This window comes from Asterias rubens, chromosome 9, assembly GCF_902459465.1.
Source record: "Asterias rubens chromosome 9, eAstRub1.3, whole genome shotgun sequence".
In the NCBI taxonomy this organism is placed as follows: domain Eukaryota; kingdom Metazoa; phylum Echinodermata; class Asteroidea; order Forcipulatida; family Asteriidae; genus Asterias; species Asterias rubens.
In genome coordinates, this window is record NC_047070.1 from 13,247,312 (window position 1) to 13,256,734 (window position 9,423).

Sequence of the window (9,423 nt, forward strand, 5' to 3'; positions counted from 1 at the left end):
AAGTAATTCCTACTTCACCACTAGTATCGGGAGGTCAAATTTCGGATCATGATGTAGTCATTCATTTCGAGTTGGACCCCAGAGTTGGTGAGTTGTACTAGTTGATCACATTCTCTACCAGTCAGACAGCATTATATAAAATATTGATGGCACATGTTGGCACATGTCACCAAAGTGCTATCTTTCTACAGTATAAACAGAGCGACGGTTCAACATCAGTATTTTAACTTGAATCTCATTCCTTCCTTCCAGGCGGACCGACTTTTAACGATTCAAGCCATTTTGGATTCGTTGCTTCTCCCGGAGTATTCGACCAGGAGTTTTCAGGATCAGACGTTGAACCTTACATCTGGTCAATTAAACCAAGTGGTGGAGCCAATATTATCACGTTCACATTCGCCGGAATACTGGCTGATGAATTCAACGGGTCCTGCTCTAGTTATGTCGTCTTTCAAGCTTTAGATCAGGACGATAACTACCTGAAGACGAATCGTGTATGTCTCTACGAATTGGAAACAGCTAACGTGGTCACAGTGGAAGGTTGGTGGTTCATGCTACAGTTCTACACTAACAACGTTACGAACAACAACTTCGTTGCATCATACAAAGCAGGTAAGTTTCTGTAACAAGGTTTTAGGAGGGACCTTTTCAATTGTATAATAAATAGTAAAACCAAAAACTCAGAATATGTTGCATCAGTAGCAGTCAATCAATCAATCAGCCGCAGAGACAATCAAGGGTCCTCGCGCCGATCTACTGAGTCCACGTCCTACATCCTTGCACCACGTGCGGTCGAGTTCACTAGGCCGGCCCAGTTGTTGAGACCAGCGTGATCTTGGATGGCCTCTGGGTCTCTACCAGCCTAGACTTTACTCAAGTCCTAATCCCATGAGGGTCCTTTTATTTTCAGTCCCATTGCATAGCATGAGAAAACTCCCCAGCCTGTGCCGCCATTCTCGGGACCACATGTTTGACAGTTACATTTTGATGGCGGATATACTTGTAGGGACCTCTCGCAGGAAAATGGCACTTGAATCAATTCTACTTCCAACCGGGAGCTGGCGCTAGACCCCTTCCAGAGAGTTGATGGTGATGATGAGCTGGGGTGTTTGTTGTCAGCCAGGCAAGCAACATGTCTGAAGAAGGCGGAGCGGCGGCATTGAATTTGTTGGTGGATAGTGGGCAGGCAAGATCTTATGGTGACCTCGTTGTTGTTGACGAAGTGAAACCACTGAATGCCGAGGATCGATCGTTGACACCTCGGGTGGAACGATTCTAGTCGATTGAGGTCGGATTTGAGAAGGGTCCAGGTTTATACAGCTTTCACTCTACCAACTTTTGACCCCAGGCCATTGAGAGTTTTCCCACTCAATCCATGTTGCTACTGCACAGGAGGGAGGTTTTTAGGAGGTGTCATGTCGGTTGAAGGAGGGTTGTTTTAATTTCTATTCTTGCTTCTACCTGTATGCTTTGAAGACCTCAACATGAATGAGATGGCGTTCATTGCTGATGGTCTTGCCTAATCTTAACTCGAAGAGTAACTTCCAATCTCATGTCAGGTGGACCTATAATGACCAGCCGTCGATTTCACCAAACTCTTGTTCCTAACTCTAGAATAATCTTAGGACTTAATAGGACAAGTTAATTTCCGAATCCGAAGACGATAGGACGCATTGAACCCATCCTAAGTAAGGACGAGACTCGTCCTAACACGATATAGGATTAATCCTAGCGTTTCTTGAAATCAGCTGCAAGGAGGTAAATAATGCTGGTGTGGGTTGGTTTGAGGCAACCTGTTATCAAGCGGCATGTGTTATTCAACGCAGTACCAAGTTTCTTTGACTGATGAAATGTTGCTTAGACAGTGCTTTGCAAGCCGCAGATATAGCACATGACAAGGACCGATAATCTTAACCATCTGGAGTTGGTCACTTTACGAAGGATGTTGTTTCAGGTACTGACTTAAGCTTTGGTGTTGTTGAAGTGCTGTCTGAAGCAAAGGGTGCAATCTGGAGACAATCCAAGGTAGGCTGAGTGACTGCAGTGCAGGACTCAACAAATCGGTTCACCAAAATGGCGAACTATGTTACTTTACAAAGTAAAGGGACAACACACAATGTTGTATATAACAGTATTGATATATGTGTGTGAATCAATGCCTTCTAATTTTATCATTTGTTTCCAGAATGGAGATGCAACGACACGATCAATGTGGAAAGGGCCGGGCTTGTATCGTCCCCCCTCTACCCTGACTTGGCGTACCCAAGATACGTCAATTGCACCACTGTTCTAATTGCCCCAACCGGCAGGCAACTAGCTATGGAATGGGAGACATTCAGTCAATCCATATGCGAGTTGAGTCATAATGTAGGGATCTTCGATGGATACGAACCCAACCTTGACAAGTTGATTACAAGCTGCTCCACGTATGCTTCCCAGCAGCAACAAAAGATTGTCAGTACCATGGGTGCACTCTTGGTCCTTTTTTTGTCCAACGCAAACCCCAACTATCCTGGAGAAGGGTTTAATATCATCTACTACATTGAGAAATGTAAGTGCATCGTTAATACATTCTCTGCATCTTTTCAAAAGCTTTACATCGTGTACCGATTAGGATATTTCAAATAATATTTTACAGTAACAAAAGTTATGTCATTGTGCATGACCGACAAAACTGCTCAGTGATTTTTCTTCTTATCACGGATAATATAAGCATATAGTTAATTCTATCTAGTTTGTCAAGGGAATGTCCAACAAATTTGAGGGACGTACGAGTTTCGATAACCTTATTGTTGTGAGCAATATAATGGGGATTGTCACAACAATATTACATAAAGAACACGATTATTTGGGGGTTTTGGCAAGATTATTACTATCCGTGTGCAATGTTCTTTTTTGACAGCTCGTCCTTCGACAGAGATACCGTTGACAGACAAACCATCGACAGAGATAACATCCATTCCCGATGTGACTGAAAAGGATCAACTTAACCAGAAGCTGACCGTCTACAAGAAAGCATTGATAGGTGTATCCGTTGGAGCTGGCATTCTTCTGATTGTTCTCATCTTCTATGTGATGTATCTGAATGATGAGAAGACCAACATGGAGAGTTCTCAGCCAAAGAAAGGTTTGCATACCATGTCACATTCAACCATCCAGAGTCACCTGCACAGATCATGTTTTACCCCCCCCCCCCCGCTGGTCTTTTTTGTGGTGTGGTGATAGCTAGTCTTTATTACTGTTTTGAATAATGACCAATCATTAGAACCATTCCAACTTGGGCACTTGGGATTCCGACTTGGGCACCGTCTGCATCAAGACAAACAGTCTGGTCTCGTTTTGTGGTGTGATGATAGCTAGTCTACATCACTGTTTTTGCAATGAGGAATATGACCAATCATTAGAAGCTTTCGAAACCTCGGCTTCGGTTTAGATTCCGACTTGGGCACTTTGGATTCTGACTTTGGCAACGTCTATTTGATGGCCCGTACTGAAATTTTAGCCAGAGCCTTAAAGCCATTATACACTTTCGGTAAACAGTTTTGTCCAAGTCCCACACTTCGTATACCACAACTTTTTTTCAAAATAACAAAGCTGTGAAAATTTAGGCTCAATCGGTCATCGGAGTCGAGAGAAACTAACGGGAAAACCCACTTTCGTTTCCGCACGTTTCGCCGTGTCATGACATGTGTTTAAAATAAATCCGTAATTCTCGCTATCGAGAATTGATATTGTTTTAATGTTTTCTCAAAAAGTACAGCATTTCATGGAATAATATTTCAAGAGAAGTCTTTCACCATTACCTTCTGTAAACCCTGCAAGTTATTTGTAAACCTGTGAACTTTTTTTCTTCTTTTCTGTACCGAAAGTGTATAATGGCCGCTTTATAGTTCATGCCAATGCGATTGCGAAGCGAATTTTGACGTCTTAATTCTGTTTTCGGAGTTGAGCTTAAGTCCACCCTTGCTAACTGTTCGTTGCGAGTTTGTGCCGTCAAAACTTCGTATCGCGTTCGCATTCGCCTTAAAAACTTAACTAAGCAACTCGTGAAACACTGTAAACGCACCCTATAGGCCGAAGGTCACTTAACATGATTGAATGTTGCGACAAGTGCACCCATGACCGTTAACCACCCAAATGAAAAAGAAACACATTTCAACTTTCTTATTTGTAAATTTGTTTGTTTAAGGTGTGTATAACTCTAAGAAAGACAACGACTATGAGATGGCTGCTGACCCAGGCATCGATGGAAACGCAAACGAAGGCTTCGAAGCTATCTAAAGTCAAATACTGACTACGATGTTATGGGCCTACAGTATATGCAATAGTCTATAGCTTACAAAAAAACGTGATGACAGAAAACCATTTTAAGCAAAGGGTTAAAATTATATAATTTGCGTTTTTCTTTGGACTAGATATATAAATGTTGACAGATTTTATGTAAACGAAGTGTGTTTATGTATAGAGAAGATTTAGTCATTTTACTGTGCCTTTGTGTTTAAATAGATTGCCATAATACAATATGTTGTGTGCGGTATATACTGGTTATTAGCCCTGCCCATTCAAAGCCCTTATACTCATGTGATTACTTCAAGGAGCTGAATTATTTCTCAATATTACTTCATGCGTTTCTTTATTGTTTTAAGGAATATCCTCTTTCAGGATATGTAAGGATTGCTTGAGTTAAAACAAAAATAGAACTTTGAATTCTACTTCTGTAGGAGTTTGAATTGCTTAAAACCATGTTTGCCTTAGTACATATTTTATGATTAATATTAGTATAGGCTTGTGTGGTTTCTTTCTGGTGACAGCATTGCAATTGTATGCTATGTGTGTAGATTGTTTCTAACTCTGATGCAACACGTCAACCACGGTAAGATGGAGCATTTCGTAAATTGTTGACAATGAGTTTAACCAGCTATGAGCAAGTATACATTGCGAAGATAGTTAAAAATGTGACAAGTCTTAACCGTGCTCCCATTAGTTTTTTTTAATATATTTATTTATAAGCTTCCCATTAATTTCATTTCACAGGTTCTTTAAATATTCTAATTATTTCGAGCGCCCTCCACGTCAGGGTTCCAGGCGTTGCATATTCCATCTTATGAAGAAAGCCGTGTACGAATTAGTGACTAATGGCTATGGCTGGATTGCCGCGTCATCAGGTGTTGAAGTATATGACGTCATTAGTAGCACCCTTAGCACTAGTCGTAGCCGTAGATGTATGTCTCCAATTGGAATACGGCCTAGTAATGCTCTCAGCGTATCATAGCATACCGGTAGCGAGGGCGGATCCGGATCAACATTTTCGGAGGGGGGGGGGGGCAATCTGTCCAATATGGATCATGCGGGAGCGCGGAGCACGAATCAAGGGCCCGCTGAAGGGCCCGGGTAAACTGTGCATTGTAGATGCTCTGGCTGCAATCTTAGGCCAATTAGAGGCACAACTCGTCTAATTTTTCTTATAGTGACGAATCAGCATTTTTGTTTTAGCAAACTGAACTTAGGGTAGGCCTAAGTAGGTCCTCTAAATTATTTTCTGAAGGTTTTGAACCGAAGTAATATCTCATTTCAAAGATATAAATACAACAAACTGTTGGCGAATATGTTTGAAGGCTAACAAGGGTACTTGTAGATAAAACGCCCCTTTTTTCATAATGAGTGTTCACATGACCTATACAAGTTTCAAGCACGAAAAAAGAATGGTTTAAAATTTTATGTAATCGTTCACATGGTAGAGTCTAAATGGAAAATGTCATGTAGTTGGAAGTTTCATGCATTTTACCAAAGGGAAAAGGGCGATTTTCCGTTTATAGCACCAAAACAATGAAAGGGTTGGTTAGTACGGATCTGTTTAGATAATTTTTAAGTGTTGTAATATGTGCATTTATGCAAGTATACATAATAGTTTCACTGAGTAAACATTCTGGTTGGGGAGCGAGTTGTAATGTTTGTTCTTTTTAGAGGGATTTGCCCCCGTTGACAACCCCCCTGGATCCGCTCTTATTTTGTCACCTTTTACTGGGTCGTGAGAGTGAGAGTGAGGAAAATCTGACAAATGGTGGCGCTGTGCCTCTCCGTAGTGTGTTCACGAGTAGGAGACATTCTGAAAACGACAGACTAGAACCTTTTGTATTCAGTCGTTTGCTCCTTCATAGATGTAGCTTTATACAATAAAACTAACCTGTAAATGTATTATTTCAAAACGTCGCTTTTTAAAAAAAGATATTGCCGAGAAAAATTTACAATTGGAATACACAATCTGAGAAATGTATCTGAGAGTAACGTTTCTCATATTCTCAATTTGGGGGATAAAAAATGATAAATATTTCCATGACCACATTTAAGTGAAATGAAACTGAAAAGGCTTTATTCTATTGAAAGCTGATGTACTTCTAACTATAACTAAGTTAGTTTTATTGCTATTAACTTTAGAGTACACACAACACGTATAATATACCGTATCTTTGTATCTTTTCTTTAAATATTATCATAAAAATTAACTCTTAGTTTGTTATGAGTGTGGAAGTTGAACTACTTGTACAATGCTAATTGATGTGATTTAATAAAATAAGCTGTTTTATTTCCAAGTACACTATCAATAGTCTTCAGAAAGTTTTGCTAAACAAACAGAAAGCAAGAAGAGCAAAAACAAAAACAAAATGGTATTTATGAATATAATCTGCAATGCTGCAAAATAAACGTTATTAGTAGGCTAACCAAATTTAAGAATTACGAACTTCGGTGTTACATTAATACATTGTCTTACCATTATTTAAAAGCTTCTAAACTAAGCAGAAAAGTATTCAGAGTCGCATATATCAATAGTTAAGTTTGTTTCAAACACACCACATCCATGTAGAAACTGAACTTTTGTTTCTTTTACATATATTACATGTTCCATGTTAATTGTGAAAGCTTTTGTTATGATGACTTTCGTTACTACAATTCATCAGTTAATTATACATAGATTTGTCTTGTGTACCTTTGGTCTAACTATTAAAAAACACTCACCACTTTAAAGTGATTAAGCCACTCACCAATATTTACAAACCATTGTATACAAATATATATTTTTTGTAGCAGAGAGTAAAGACAACTGAGCACCGCAAACCTTCTTCATTCTTCATTTAAACCGCTTGTCAATTCGCGATGGTTCTGCGCAATAAAAAGCGCATCCAAGGGTTTCCCATTTAAGATGGGTCGGATTCTTAAAATGTAATAAAAAGACTAATCAAAGTTTGTGCAGAAAATATTATGTTACACTCTGAGAAAAGCAGTTAAAGCCGTGCATTATATAATCAAATATTAACCCCCGGAAAGCTTTCAATAAACCAAACAAAGTTAAATTAATGAGTCAGCTCACTCGCACCGCCCCGCATTGTTTCTGCATTTCAATGATAACACAGAACTAACGCTCCCTTCTCATCAACAACCACATCCCGTTATTTACATTTAAACGGTTTATTTAACCGAATAATCGTAGACAATAACTTTAAGCAACAACAAAATGGCGCCTAGTTTACGACAACATGTAAAAAAAAAATATTAAAAAAACTCTGAAATTAACAAAAGTGATAAAAGTTCATCAACGTACCAACGCACTCTGGGCCAGAATTGAATCAAAGTGTGCCAAAATTATATCTCAACATATTTTTGGTGAAAATTATATTTGTTGGTTGTAAGGGGTTTTCTGATACGTAGAATTTGATGGTCATGGTTTTAAAGGTCTTTGACGTCATCATAGTCCTGAATCGTGATTGGTCGGCAAGAGTTTAATAACTACTAATATCGTTTTGTTCATTTTACCCCTAGGCATATCAAAGAAACAGTTTGTGAACAAATGTTTTGCGATGCAAAGTGTGTTTTCATAAGGGTTTCTAAAAGCGGTACTCATAAAGGGTGGTCTTTCTTTGATGCTTAACAGAAAACTATGACCGCTGACACACGCACTGTCGTTACAGGTGGTTGAGTCAAAACAGGCGTTTCTCATAGGGGTATACAACTTCAAAATTAAATAATTTCCAAAGTCGCAAAATGTCGCAACCAAATTTGCTTTTAGACTGTTCCTGAAGGTTCAGACTACTGAAAAAAGTTAAAATTAAAGCGGCAATCGGCGGGATTTTATATTTCCTATGTCTCTGATTGAAATAAATGAAAACTAGGAGGCATTTTATGGGATTTATCAGACCTTTTCAAACAGTAAACAGAAATTAAACTGATTATTAATTTAATTTTCATGAAATATGGACTATAAACAACCATCGACACGGTTTTTCATGGCATTATCTTTTATGAGCCGTTCAGGGTCGCAAGTTAAAATACCCATTAAGTTCAACGGTTTTGCCGCACTTTGTTACGATTTTTTGTCAAATTAAGTCATAACCCTAATTTTAAAGAGTTTTTTTTCATTAATTCTTTCTTTTAACATACCCCTGGACTATTAAGAACAATAACAAAATGGAAGTACTGATTTTTGAAACAATCACCAGTTGCCTATTTTGGCGCAGTTTGACCTTGACCTGGCCCACTGTGCAACAGCTGTTGCAAGTGCCAGTACATCATTGTTGCCCCAAATATTGCAAGTAGACCGGTGCTTTGTTTATGTAAATATAACTAGTGTAAGGCATAATAATCTGCATATCCATTCAGCAGAAAGTCATGTGACAGCCGACATGTATACACGTCATCAGTCGAAACAGAAAACTGTTGTTCAACTAAGGTTAGCCCACCTCTTGGCTGATGGATCTATTTTAACACACTAAAAGTTGTTTTAAAGGGAGTCGTCAGTCCTAACAGCCCAGCAAGGGGCGCTAGGCTGCGTTAAGGTATGATGCCATGAGAATGATCCTTCTTCATTTAAACATCATTGTAGATACTTTGTACAGCGATTTGTAACCTTTGTAAAAGGCGCTTTATAAATATTATTCATTACTCTTGTTATTATCTCAATAAAACACAACCCCGAAATGGTAAACCATAAAAGTCTCAAAAGTACGATAAATCCAAATGCTATAATAAAACATACTACTCCAAATACTGGAACTACCAGCAAAGGTGCGATCATCGGAACCCTCCATCCTCCTGACGATGCAAGAGTCGTTTACCGGAGGGTTACGAAAATTCACGGCTACTTTGGGTTATGTCTTCAACAATTTAAATGCACGACTTGTACACTCATTGTCACTTAAGTGGTCTTCATACAACTGTAGTGAAAATAGAATTCTCATCTAAATATTACAAAATGAATCAATCAAATAAAATAACGTTGCGATACCCGCTGCCAAAACATAGAATTCGAACTGCCTTTAGCCACCGGCCAATCTCTGTAGTCTAGTTGGTAAGACACTGCTCTAGAATTGCAATGGTCGTGGGTTCGAATCCCACCCGAGTAATATGCCTGTGATATTTTCCACAGGACTC